Consider the following 13,187-nt stretch of genomic DNA (forward strand, 5'->3'; position numbering starts at 1 on the left):
ATAATCTCGCTCTGTCACACAGGCTGAAGTGCAGTGGCATGATCTCAGTTCACTGCAACCTCTGCCTCCCGTATTCAAGTAATTCTCCCTGACTCAGCCTCCCAAGTAGGTGGGATTACAGGCACCTACCACTACGCCCAGCTAATTTTTGTATTTTTTAGTAGAGATGGGGTTTCGGCATGTTGGCCAGGCTGGTCTTGAATGTTGATCTCAGGTGATCTGCTTGCCTTGGCCTCCCAAATTGCTGGGATTACAGGCATGAGCCATGGTGCCCAGCCCCAATTTTAATTGTTTTTTTTTTTAATTGTCAAATTCCAGAAGATCCCCATATATTCTGGAGATTAATTTCTTATCAGGTATATGTTTTGCAAATATTTTCTCCAATGCTATAAGTTGTCTTCTCGCTCTGTTGATGGTGTCCTTTAATGGAAAGAAGTTTTTAGGTTTGATATAAACCAATTTGTCTATTTGTGCTTGTGTTGCCTGTGTTTTTGGAGTCATATCCAAGAAATCATTGCCAAATCCAATATCAGAAAGACTTTCCCCTATGTTTTCTTTTAGGAATGTTATGTTTTCAGCATTATGTTTAGATTTCAAGCCCATTTGGAGTTAACTTCAGTATTAGATGTAAAGTAAGGGTCCAACTTTACTATTTTTGCATGTGAATATCCAGTTTTCTTGACACCATTTGTTGAAGACTTCATTCCCCATTGATCGGTCTTGACATCCTTGTCAACGATCATTTGACCATAGACTTGAGGGATTATTTCAGGATTGTCTATATCATCCCATTGGTCTACATGTCTGTTTTTATGCTAACAGCACTCTGATTACTGTAGTTTTTTAGTAAGTTTTGAAATCAGGAAAATTGAGTCCTCCAACTTTGTTGTTGTTTTTCAAGATTGTTTTGGCTATTCAGCATCCCTTGAGACTGGGTACAAATTTTAGAATTTATTTTTGTATATTTATGCAAAAGAAAATGTCTTTGGGCTTTTCATAGGGATTGTGTTGAATCTATAGATTGTTTTGGGTAGCATTGGAATCTTAAAAGTATTAAGTCTTTCAATCCATGAACACAGGAGTCATTCCACTTATTTATGTCTTATTTCATTTCTTTCAGCAATGTTTTGTAGTTTCCAATGTAAAAGTCTTTCAGCCTCTTGGTTAGGTTTATTCCTAAGTATTTTATTCTTTTTTGACGTTATTGTAAATGGAATTGTTTTCTCGATTTCCTTTTTCTGCTTGTTCATTGTTAGCATTTAAAAATGCAACTGATTTTTTAGTGTTGATTGTATATCCTTTATCTTTGCTGAGCTTGTTTAATAATTTGAAGAGAATTTTTATGGAATCTTTAGGGTTTTCTAAATATAATATAATGTTATCTGTGAGCAAAGATAATTTTACTTCTTGCTTTCCAAATTAGATGCTTTTTAAAAAAATTCTTGTCTTATTGTTTGAGCTTGGACTTCCAGAAAGCTTTTAATCTTTCACCTTTAAGTACAATGTTAGCTGTGGGTTTTTCGTATATGGTCCATCTCTTTACTTTTAATCTCTCTGTGTCTTTATTTAAAGTGGGTTTCTTATAGAGAAACAACATATAGCAGATATTGTTTTTTAATATACTCAGATATTATCTGTCTTTTAATTCAAATATTTAGGCTATTAATATTTAAAGTAATTATTGACATAGTTTAATAATATCTACCTTATTTATACCTCACTTATGACTAATTTGCATTTATTATCCTTGTTGTGTGTTTCTTTTTTTCTTTTGTCAGTTGAAGATGAAAGAAAAAAAGAAACACACAACAAGGATAATGAATTTTCTGTCTCTTGTGGTTTTAATTGAACATTTTATATGATTCCATTTTAGCTCCTCTTTTGGCATATCAATTATACTTCTTTTCACATTTTTAGATGGTGCTCAGGAGTTTGCAATATAAATTTATGACCAACCCAAGTTCACTTGCAAATAACACTATAACCACTTTTTGAACAGTGCAAGTATCTTATAATAAAATATTCCCACCTTTTCCCTCCTGTTCCTTATAACAGTGTTTATTTTATTGTATTGATGTATAAGTTATAAACACTGAATGCAGTTGCTGTTGTTATTTTAAACAAACTATTATCAGCTAGATCAATTAAGAATAAGAAAAATAAAATATCTTATTTTACCTTCATTTATTTATTTGCTAGTGCTTTTTTTCTTTATGTAAAATTGTTTTTATCTATATCATTTTTCTTATTTCTAAAGAATTTCTTTTAACATTTTTTTGTAAGGCAGATCTACTGGAAACAAATTCTCTCAATCTTTGTTGTCTAAGAAAGTCTTTATTTGTCCTTCCATTTTGAAAGACAATTTGCCTGACACAAAAAGCTAAGATGGTTATTTTTTTTTCTTTTATCATTTTAAATATTTCACTGTGCTCTATTTTTGCTTACATGGCTTCAGAAGGGAAGTTCAGTGTAATTCTTACCCTTGTTCCTTTGTAGGTAAGTTTTTTCTTTTTTCATTTGTTTGTTTGTTTGTTTTACCTCTGGCTTCTTTCAATATTTTCTCTCTGATTTGGTGTCTGTTTACTTTTCCAGTTTAAATATGATATCCCTACATGTAGACAGTTTTGGTATCCCTTGCCTGAGTTTCCTGGACCTGTGGGTTGGCATCTGTAATTAATTTTAGAAAGTTCTTAACCATTATTGCTTCAAATAGTTTAGTTCTTTTCTCTTCATTCTGGAATTCATATTACATATATGTTATGCCTTTTGTAATTGCCCCATGGCCCTTGGATTTTTTTATTCTTTATTTTCTTTGCATTTCAGTTTGAGGAGTTTATAGTGATGTATTTTTTTTTTCCTTACTTCTTTTTGATTTGGATTTATTTTGCTCCTTTTTAAATTTAGGCTCCTGAAGTAAGTGTTTAGATTATTTGTTTTAGACTTTTCATCTTTTTTACTGGCATTTGGTACTATAAATTTAACTTTCAGCACTTTTTTAGTTTTGTGACATAAATTTTTATATGTTGTATTTTCATTCCCACTTAGTTTGGTGTATTTTTTATTTATCTAAGAACTTCCTCTTTGATGTGTGATTTATTTAAAAATATATTGTTTAGTTGTCAAATGCCTGACAATATTTCTGTTATGTTTCTTTTATCGATTTCTAGTTTGATTCTATTGTGGTTAGAAAACAAGTTCTTTGGCCATTATTTTAAAAATCAAGAAAATAGATGCTGGAAAAGTTATGGAGAAAAAGGGACTCTTATACACTGTTGGTGGGTGTGTAAATTAGTTCAACCATTGTGCAAAGCAGTATGGCAATTCCTTAAAGAGCTAAAATATACTTTGTATTAGGATTCAACCCAGCAATCCTAATACTAGGTATATACCTAGCAATCCTAATACTAGGTATATACCCCGAGGAATATAAAGCATTCTACCATAAAGACACATGCACACAAATGTTCATTGCAGCACTCTTCACAATAGCAAAGACATGAAATCAACCTAAATGCTTATCAATGACAGGTTAAATAAAGAAAATGTGGTGCATATACACCATGGGATATTATGCAGCCAGAAAAAGGATGAGATCATGTATTTTGCAGAAACATGGATGGAGCCATCATCCTCAGCAGACTAAAAAACCAAATACCATGTTCTCACTTATAATTGGGAGCTAAATGATAAGAACTTATAAACACAAAGAAGGAAACAATAGACACTGGGATCTACTCAAGTGGGATGGAAGGAGGGAGAAGAGCAGAAAAGATAACTATTGGGTACTGAGCTTAATACCTGGGTGATGTAACAATATGTACACCAAACCCCTGTGACACATGGTTATCTATGCGACAAACCTTCACATGTACACCCTAAAATAGAAATTAAAGAAAATGTCCTGTATAATTTCAATTTAAAAATTTTTGTTGGCATTTGTTTTATGGCTCAGGACATAAACTATCTTGGAATATGTTCCACAAGCACTTGAAAAGAATGTGTATTCTTCTATTGTGAGTAGAATCTGCTATAAATTAGATCTTGTTAGTTGATGGTTTTGTTCAGTTCTTTTATATACTTGCTGCTTTTCTGTCTAGTTGTTCTGTTGTGGATTTTTGCATTTCCCCTTTCAGTTCTATCAGTTCCTGCTATACATCTTTTTCAGCTGTGTTGTTTTATGCATACAGTTTTAGAATTGCTATGTTTTGTTGGTGCATTGGCCTTTTTATCATTATATAATGTCTCTCTGTGTCACTGATAGTTTTATTTGCTCTGAATTCCACTTTGTATGATATTCATACAGCCTCATCAGCTTGCTTTTGATTAATGCTTGCATGGTATATTTTTTCCATCATTATACTTCTAATTTGCCTATATTCTTACAATTGAAATGAGTTTCTAATAGATTTTGTATGCTTAGGTCATGTGTTTTATTCACTCTGCAAATTTATCTTTTACTTGGAATAGATATATACCATTTACATTCAAGATAATTGTTCATGTTAGGGCTTACGTCTGTGTATTTACCTTTCATTTGTTTGTTTGTTTGTTTGTTTTCTCCATTCTGTTTTCCTTTACATTATTTCCTATGTGTTACATAAATTTTTTTTAGAATTCCATTTTGATTTATCTATGGTGATCTTAAGTGTATCTATTACTATAGCTTCTTCAATGGTTATTCTAGGTAGTGTGAGTGTGTGTGTGTGTGTGTGTGTGTGTGTGTGGTCATTGTTTTACTAGCTTGAGTGGCATATAGAAATGTTACCTTCCTTTACTCTCTTTTACCTGGCCCTATTTATAGTATGACTGTCTTAACTATTTTCTTTATATATATTTTTTACTGAAGAGGATAGCAAAGTCTATTGTCTTAGCCATATTTTTCCTTACCCTGTCCTTCTTCCTTCCTCATGTTTCTAGATTTCTACTTTTGTCATTTCCTGTTTAGAGAATTTTCTTTAGCCATTCTTTGAGGATAGGTCTACAGGCAAAAAATTTACTTAGATTGACCTTGTCTGAGAATATCATGATTTACCCTTGATTTCTGGAAAATATTTTCACTGGGTATAGGATTCTGGGTTGACAGTTTTGGTTCCTCTCAGCACCTGAAAAATATTTTGCCATTTCCTTCTGACATTCATTATTTCTTTCAGAAATATGCTGTCATGCCAGGCACGGTGGCTCAAGCCTGTAATCCCAGCACTTTGGGAGGCCGAGGCAGGTGGATCACGAGGCCAAGAGATCGAGACCATCCTAGTCAACATGGTGAAACTCTGTCTCTACAAAAAATACAAAATATTAGCTGGGCATGGTGATATGTGCCTGTAATCCCAGCTACTCAGGAAGTTGAGGCAGGAGAATTGCCTGAACCCAGGAGGTGGAGATTGTGGTGAGCCGAAATCGTGCCATTGCACTCCAGCCTGGGTAACAAGAGTGAAACTCCATCTCAAAAAAAAAAAGAAGTATGCTGTCATTCTAATTTTTTCCTAATAGTAAAAGTGTCAGTTTTCCCCTGGATTTCAAGTTTTGTTTCTTTAGTTCTCAGAAGTTTAGTCATGGTGCATCTTGGAATGAATTGTGAAGATCTATCTTATTTGGGATTTGTAGGTTTATATCTCTTAACAAATTTGGGGCATTTTTAGCCATTATTCTTCAAGTACTTTTTCCACCATGCTTTTTTATTCTCCTCCTTCTGTCACTCTGATGCCACAAATATTAGATCTTTGTAATAGTTTTATATGTCCTGAAATCCTGTTCAGTTTTTTAATTCTGTTTTCTCTCTGTTGTTTAGATTAATTTCTGTTGTTCTCTTTTCATTTATTCTCTCCTCTGTTCTCTTCATCTGATGTTGATCTCATCCACTGAGGGTTTTTTAGTCATTGTATTTTTCAGTTCTTAAATTGCATTTGGTTGGTTTTTATGTTTTCTATTTCTTTGCTGAGATGTTCCATTTGTTCACTTATCACAAGCATCTTCATAATTGCCCATGGAAGTATTTTTATAATGGCTGCTTTAAAATCTTTGCCAGAGAATTCTAAAATTTCTGTCATATAGTATTAATATGTATTAATTTTTCTTGTTACTACTGAATGGGAGTAGAAGTTCAGGTTTCTCACTCAGCCTCCACTGACAGCTGTGTGTTAAGTGCTCTCTGTTATTGCTCAGCAGGACTGTGATTTCCAGCTCCTCACATGGGCTCTGCTGACACTAGAGGGGGTGATCTCTTTATCACCAAGCCATAGTGAATGTCTTGATTCCTCTAGTTTTCATTTAACCTCTAACCAATGGAGAGAGGATGACTATCTCATAACTGCTGAATGTGATGTAAGCTCAGGTACTTCAGGTACTCCTCACAATTTTTGCTGATAGGCAAAGCATACAGTCCCAGCTCCCTGCTTGACTTTCTCTGATATCACCTTTTTGAGGTGGTATTGGGTTTCTTTCTACAGCCACACAAGGGTGAAAATCTAAGTTTCCATTTGGTCCCTAATGGCATGGTGGCGGAAAGGGGTAGTATGGGAAAGAACAGGGACCACAGATTTTTTTCATGGTGTTTGGCTGAAGTGAAGAGATCATTGCCTAAATATTTTTTTTGAAAGACTTAATAAACTTTAATAAACCAATTAAGTGTTTTAAATTTATTTTTCTTTTTAGATTCAAGTGTGGGTTTGTTATACAGATACATTGCACAATGCTAAGGTTTGGGCTTCGATTAAACCCATCACTCAAATAGTGGCCACAGTAGAAAGTAGGTAGTTTTTCAACCCTTGTCCTACTTCCTCCCTCTTTTGGAGTCTCCAGTGTCTATTGTTCCCATCTTTATGTCTGTGTGCACCCAATGTTTACCTCCTACTTATAAGTGAAAACACATGATAGTTGTTGTTTTGTTTCTACGTTTTGGTTTCTGTTTCTTATTTTTTTAAGATGGAGTTTTGCTCTTGTTGCCCAGGCTAGAGTGCAATGGCGCAATCTTGGCTCACCGCAACCTCTGCTTCCTGGGTTCAAGCAATTCTCCTGCCTCAGTCTCCCAAGTAGTTGGGATTATAGGTATGCACCACCACGCCTGGCTAATTTTTTGTATTTTTAGTAGAGACAGGGTTTCTCCATGTTGGTCAGGCTGGTGTTGAACTCCCGAACTCAGGTGATCCGCACACCTCAGCCTCCCAAATTGCTGGGATTCCGGGCATGAGCCATTGTGAACAGCCTTGGTTTTTGTTTCTTTGTTCAATATTGGATTAAAAAAATGTGGTACACGTACACCATAGAATACTATGCAGCCATAAAAAAGAATGAAATCATGTCCTTTGCAGCAACATGGATACAGTTGGAGGCCATTATCTTAAGTGAATTAACACAAACAAAAAACCAAATACCGCATGTTTTGGGGCATCTAAGTTGATTCCATGTCTTTGCTATTGTGAATAGTGCTGTGATGAACATACAAGTGCAGGTGTCTTTTTGATAAAACAATTTATTTTCTTTTGGGTATATACCCAGTAATGAGTTTGCGGAGTCTAATGGTAATTCTATTTTTATTTTTTAAGAAATCTCCAAATTGCTTTCCACAGGAGCTGAACTAATTTAGAATCCTACCAAAAAGTGTATGAGTATTCCCTTTTCTCTACAACTTTGCCAACATCTGTTCTTTTTTGACTTTTTAATAGCCATTCTGACTGTGTGAGATGGTATCTCATTGTAGTTTTGATTTGCATTTCTCTGATGATTAGTGATATTGAGCAGTTTTTTATATGTTTGTTGGTCACTTGTACATCTTTTGAGAAGGGTTTGTTCATGTCCTTTACCCACTTTTTAATGGGGTTGTTTTTTCTTGTCAATTTATTTAAATTCCTTATAAGATTCTGGATTGGTCCCTTGTCAGATGCAAAGTGTGCAAATATTTTCTCCCATTTTGTAGGCTATTTATTCTATTGATAGCTTCTTTTGCTGTGCAGAAGCTTTTTAGTTTAATCAGGTCCCAATTGTCAATGTTTGTTTTTGTTGCATTTGCTTTCAAGGGCTGAATTATAAATTATTTGCCTGGTCGTCTAAATATTTTCCATCTTCATAGGCCACCCCTTTCCTAGACCTTTATTGAGGCTTCTGTTTGTTTGTTTGCACTTATTATTTATAGGTTGTCAGCTTCTTCAGCTCCAAGTCTAGGATATATCAGGCCAAAAGAAAGCCCAGAGTGCTCATCATCATATTGTTCATCAGGCCCAGAGTTCCCTAGCAGGCCTGCCTGCTCTGTTCATGTTTCTTTATCTTCTTGCACTTATTTTATATATAATGTCCAGGGCTTTTAATTGCATTATAAAAGAGAAGTAAACAAAAGTACACCTACTCCATCTTCCCAGATTTGGAAGAACCACTTTTGCCCATTTTAAAAATTGAGTTCGTCTCATTGAGTTGTATGTGTAAAAAGTTTTTTGACAAAATCTAACAATCGGTTATATTTAACTTGGTTTTATTACTTTTATGACTATGAGTTATTTTTTAATAACTTTATTAAAAATTTTTTATTTCAGTCTGTGGTAAGTCTTTTTTAAGAGTGTCTTTTGAAAAGTAAATGAATGAATTTGTAATGAAGTACAATATATAATTTTGTGTGTTTTTTGTGTCATATTTAAGAAATCTTCCCAAATACAAGGTAATTAAAATTTGTGTCAATGTTTTTAAGGTTTTAACAATGTAGGTTTTACATATAGATCTGTGATCTTTCTTGTATTATAATTCATTGCTGTGCATTTGTATATGCCATGAAGTGAGGATCAAGGGTCTTGCTCACCCATGATGATATTCCATTCTTCAATCATCATTTGTCAAAACCTAAATGGCCATATGTATGTGGGTCTATTTCTGGACTCTATTCTGTTCCACTATTCTATACATCTGTCTTTAGACAAGTGTCACATTATTTGATTCTTGCAGCTTTATAATGATAGATTTAGAAATAAGTAGCAATATCTTCTCACTTGGTTCTTTTTCTTCAAAATAATTTTGGTTATTTTAGGTCCTTTGTATTTTAACATAAATTTAAAATCAGTTTGTCAATTTCTACAAAAAAAAATGCCTGTAGATTTTTATTGCATTGAGTATAAACATCAATTTGGTAAGAAATAATGTTCGAATAATATTGAGTCTTCCAGTGCATGGGCGTGGACCCCATTCCATTCTGTTGGCAATGTTTTGTAGTTTTCAAAGCACAGGTCTTCATATCCTTTGTCAGTTTTCATATGCTTTGAGGTTAGGGTAAGTGGTATCCTTTTTTTTTTTTGAAATGGAGTCTTGCTGTCACCTAGGCTGGAGTGCAGTGCCATGATCTCAGTTCACTGCAACCCCCACCTCCCAGGTTCAAGCAATTCTCCTGCCTCAGCCACCCGAGTAGCTGGGATTACACGCATGCACCACCATGACCAGCTAATTTTTGTATTTTTTGTAGAGACAGGGTTTCACCATGTTGGACAGGCTGGCCTCAAACTCCTAACCTCAAGTGATCCACCCTCCTCGGCCTCCCAAAATGCTAGGATTACAAGCATAAGCCACTGTGCCTGGCTGGTATTTGTTTTTAATTTTAAATTGTGGGCCAGGCGCGGTGGCTCACGCCTGTAATCCCGGCACTTTGGGAGGCCAAAGAGGGTGGATCACCAGGTCAGGGGTTCGAGACCAGCCTGGGCAATATGGTGAAAGCTTATCGCTATTAAAAATACAAAACATGAGCTAGGCATGGTGGATCATGAGGTGAGAAGTTCGAGACATGCCTGGCCAATATGGTGAAACCTTGTCTTTACTAAAAATACAAAAACTAAGCTGGGCATGGTGGCACACACCTGTAGTCCCAGCTACTCAAGAGGCTGAGGCAGGAGAATCACTGGAACCCAGGAGGCAGAGGTTGCAGTGAGCCGACATCATGCCACTACACTCCAGCCTGGGCAACAGAGCAGAACTCCATCTTAAAATAAATAAATAAATAAAATGTCTTTAAATTGTGATAGTTTATTGTAAGCATATAAAAATAAAGGGTTTTTTTTTTTTCGTATTGATCTTGAACTCTGCAACTTTGCTAACTCATTTATTTGTTCTAATAGTTTTTTGTAGATGTTTAGGATTATCTGCATAGTTGATTTTATCATCTGCCAATAAAGACAGTTTACCTATTCCTTTTCAATCTTTTATTTCCTTTTCTTTCTTCTTGTGCTGGCTTAGAACCTCTAACAAAATGTTCAGCTGAAATGGTGAGAATGGACATTCTTGCATTGTTCTGTATTGTGTGGAGAAAGTATTCAGTTTTCACCATTAAATATGTTATTAGTTGTATGTGGGGTTTTTTTGTAGCTGTTCTTTATTAGGTTAAGTTCCTTTTATTGAAAGTTTGCTGAGAGGTTTGTTATTATTTTTACTGTAACTACATGTTAGATTTTGTCAAATGCTTTCTATACATTTATTGAAATGATCATGTCATGTTTTCTTTTTTGTTAATAAGATGTCAACAAGGTGAATTACACTGTTTGATTTTCAAATAGTTAATGAGCTTTTCATTTCTGACATTATATTTTTATGTACCTATTGAGATATTTTTCACTTCTATTTTGTTAATATAGTGAATTGCATTGATTTTCTTGTTAAATTTGTGTATATTCATGGGGTACCAGCACCATTTTGTTACGTTCATATATTGTATTGTGATGAGGTCAATGCCTTCAGTGCATCCATCACTGGAGCAATACACATTGTACCTACTAAGCAACTCCATCATTACCTGCCTTCCACTCACTCCCATCCTTCTGAGTCCCCACTGCTCATCATTCCACACCCAGATTCCATGTGTACATGTTACTTAGCCCCCACTTGGGAGTGAGAACCTGTGGTATTTGTGTGTCTGAGGTGTTTCACTTAACATAATGGCCTCCAGTTCCATCTTTGTTGCTTCAAATGATGTTATTTCAGAATACATTTATTTTTGAAAAGAGACTTAGAAGTTATCCTTTGTGGGCAGGGGATTAAGATAAAGGCCACTCATAAAATGAGATCTTCCTTTTTCAGTTAGAATCATGCCATCCAGGAGTCACAGAAGACAAGTGGCAGCACCTGAAGCAAGCTGGGCACAGTTTCTGTAATTGGCAGCAGAGCCCAAGTAGTAAGTAATTAGAAATATGTGAAAGAACATTTTATGAAAGTTATTTAATCATTGGACTCTCTAAGATCAAAACAATGAGCAACTCTATGGTCCTACCTGCTCTGTGTCATTGATCATGCTGTGGGTCTGGCGAACAGGACTCATATGAGTCACTATTAAAAAAATCAGTCCCTTATTCAATTCCATGGCCTGAGTCAATTCATAGACTTAGAGCCTCTGGAATAAAGGGAAAATCAGGTAGACATTGAGTAAGAATAGTAAGATAACACAAATGTATACTGAGAATCTTCTTCCTTGCCATAGCCAAGAGGACTAGAGACCAGAATAACTGATGATTAAGAAAATGAAAATACCAGAACCATTCAGAAATAATTAGACTCTAGCTGTGAGTAGCACTTCTGGGAAACTCTAGAGTACACTATGATCCATTTGTCAAAGTGTGGACTTAGAAAATTTTCTTCCCATCTCTGTAACTTTGGACTTTGTTAATTTAGAAGTTTTAGAATTCAAGACGAAAAGACTTCTAGCAGGGGTTGCAGCAACACTTCCATTAAGCTGAAAGTAGAAAATTCCAGCCGATAATTTTGACCTCTTCATGCTGCTGGATAAACAACCAAAAAATTATTGCATTGGTTGATGTAATTTGTTCTAACTTTCAAGAGGAAAAAGGGGTGCTGCTACAATAACAAGAACAAGAAGGAATATTTCTGGAACCAGAAGGTCCATGAGAGAAACTCCTGGATAATATTGTACTGGGAATAGTCTTAGTGGGAATGTAAATCGAGATGTAAAAGGAAGTTCCACGATCCTTTTCTTACCTCCCCAACAACTAAGGAGTGTGTACATGGTCTAAGCCTAGCTGATCAGAAAATTTTCTCTCTCTCTCTCTCTCTCTCTCTCTCTTTCTCTCATCTTTTAGTCAAAGATGCTAGGATGAAAGAAATGGTCAGAGCTCAGTCATTCTAGCTGGCTATGCTGCAGAGAAAACCACTAGATGCCCACTAATATCCATGCTCCCATCTCTCACAAGCAAACCTTCATCAACATTGAACAATACATCTCAGACAATTAGGAGAAAAAGAAATAGGCTTACTTGTTCTTACAGCCACTAACGTGGAGGGTTTCTCTCACAATCCTAATACATACTCTAATGATCAATTAACTTCTAACTTGATCTTAGGCCTGGTGTCCAATCTTTGTGCCAATTCAGTGATTTCTATAACCAATATGATAATTACAAATGTAATTACCCTTGGGTAAATGAATATCACAATCAGTCTTCAGCCATTGCATTAGCAGAAAGGAAATTAGTTGACAGTCCACTGAAAACAATGCTCTGTCATAGGAGATGCAAGTGTTGCAGAGATTACTGGTTGTTGCCAAATCTGTTTTCCCCTTCTCCTGCAATAATAAATCCCCCACTTCTGCAGAACACATGGCTATTCAGCGTTTCTTGAAACGAGGTATACGGCTAAGTCCTGGCCAATGGAATGTAAGCAGAAGTGATTTGTGTGGCTTTCCAATTGTGCTCTTAAAAGACGGGAGAACACCCTCTCCTTACTCTGTCTGGAAAATAAATATGGTATGTGATATGCTATACTAGTGCATCAGGGTGGCACAGCAAAGACATGAATATGTGTATATATTACACATATATACTAATGTGTGTATATGTATATATATATATACATATATATATACATATACACACATATATACAGCCTGACACCATGGACTGCTATGAAAGAAAAACTTCTATCTTATTTAAAACACTTATCACAGTGAGCAGTGAGGGGGGTCTCATTAGAACAATCAAACCAATGTCTTAATTAATGCACACGTGTTTTCAGCATAAAACAGACATGTGAAAGGGACACTCAAATGCATGGATTAGGTGTCAGGAGAAGGGCTCTGTCTTCCTCAGGGCCACTTACTTGCTAGATGAGTTGGGCAAGTGCATTCCCTTGTCTGGATCTCAACTCCCCCATTGGTAAATGCAGCCCCTGACAGCCTGAACAGCCAAGTCTAAGATGAGAACATGCCATGCCAACAGAAC

General features: G+C 35.4%; 1 long non-coding RNA gene across 1 annotated transcript in view; it reads right to left on the minus strand.

The window, feature by feature from the left end:
• Positions 1-10,584: 10,584 nt before the first annotated feature.
• Positions 10,585-13,187, minus strand: part of LOC108296851 — a 58,869-nt gene continuing 56,266 nt past the window's right edge. Inside the window, exons 6-7 of the long non-coding RNA XR_001822009.2 lie at positions 11,228-11,347; positions 10,585-11,105 (exon numbers count right to left, since the gene is read on the minus strand). This is a non-coding gene — a long non-coding RNA (uncharacterized LOC108296851). The remainder of the gene's footprint in view (positions 11,106-11,227; positions 11,348-13,187) is intronic.

This window comes from Cebus imitator, unplaced genomic scaffold (genome assembly GCF_001604975.1).
Source record: "Cebus imitator isolate Cc_AM_T3 unplaced genomic scaffold, Cebus_imitator-1.0 Scaffold748, whole genome shotgun sequence".
NCBI classification, from domain to species: Eukaryota; Metazoa; Chordata; class Mammalia; order Primates; family Cebidae; genus Cebus; species Cebus imitator.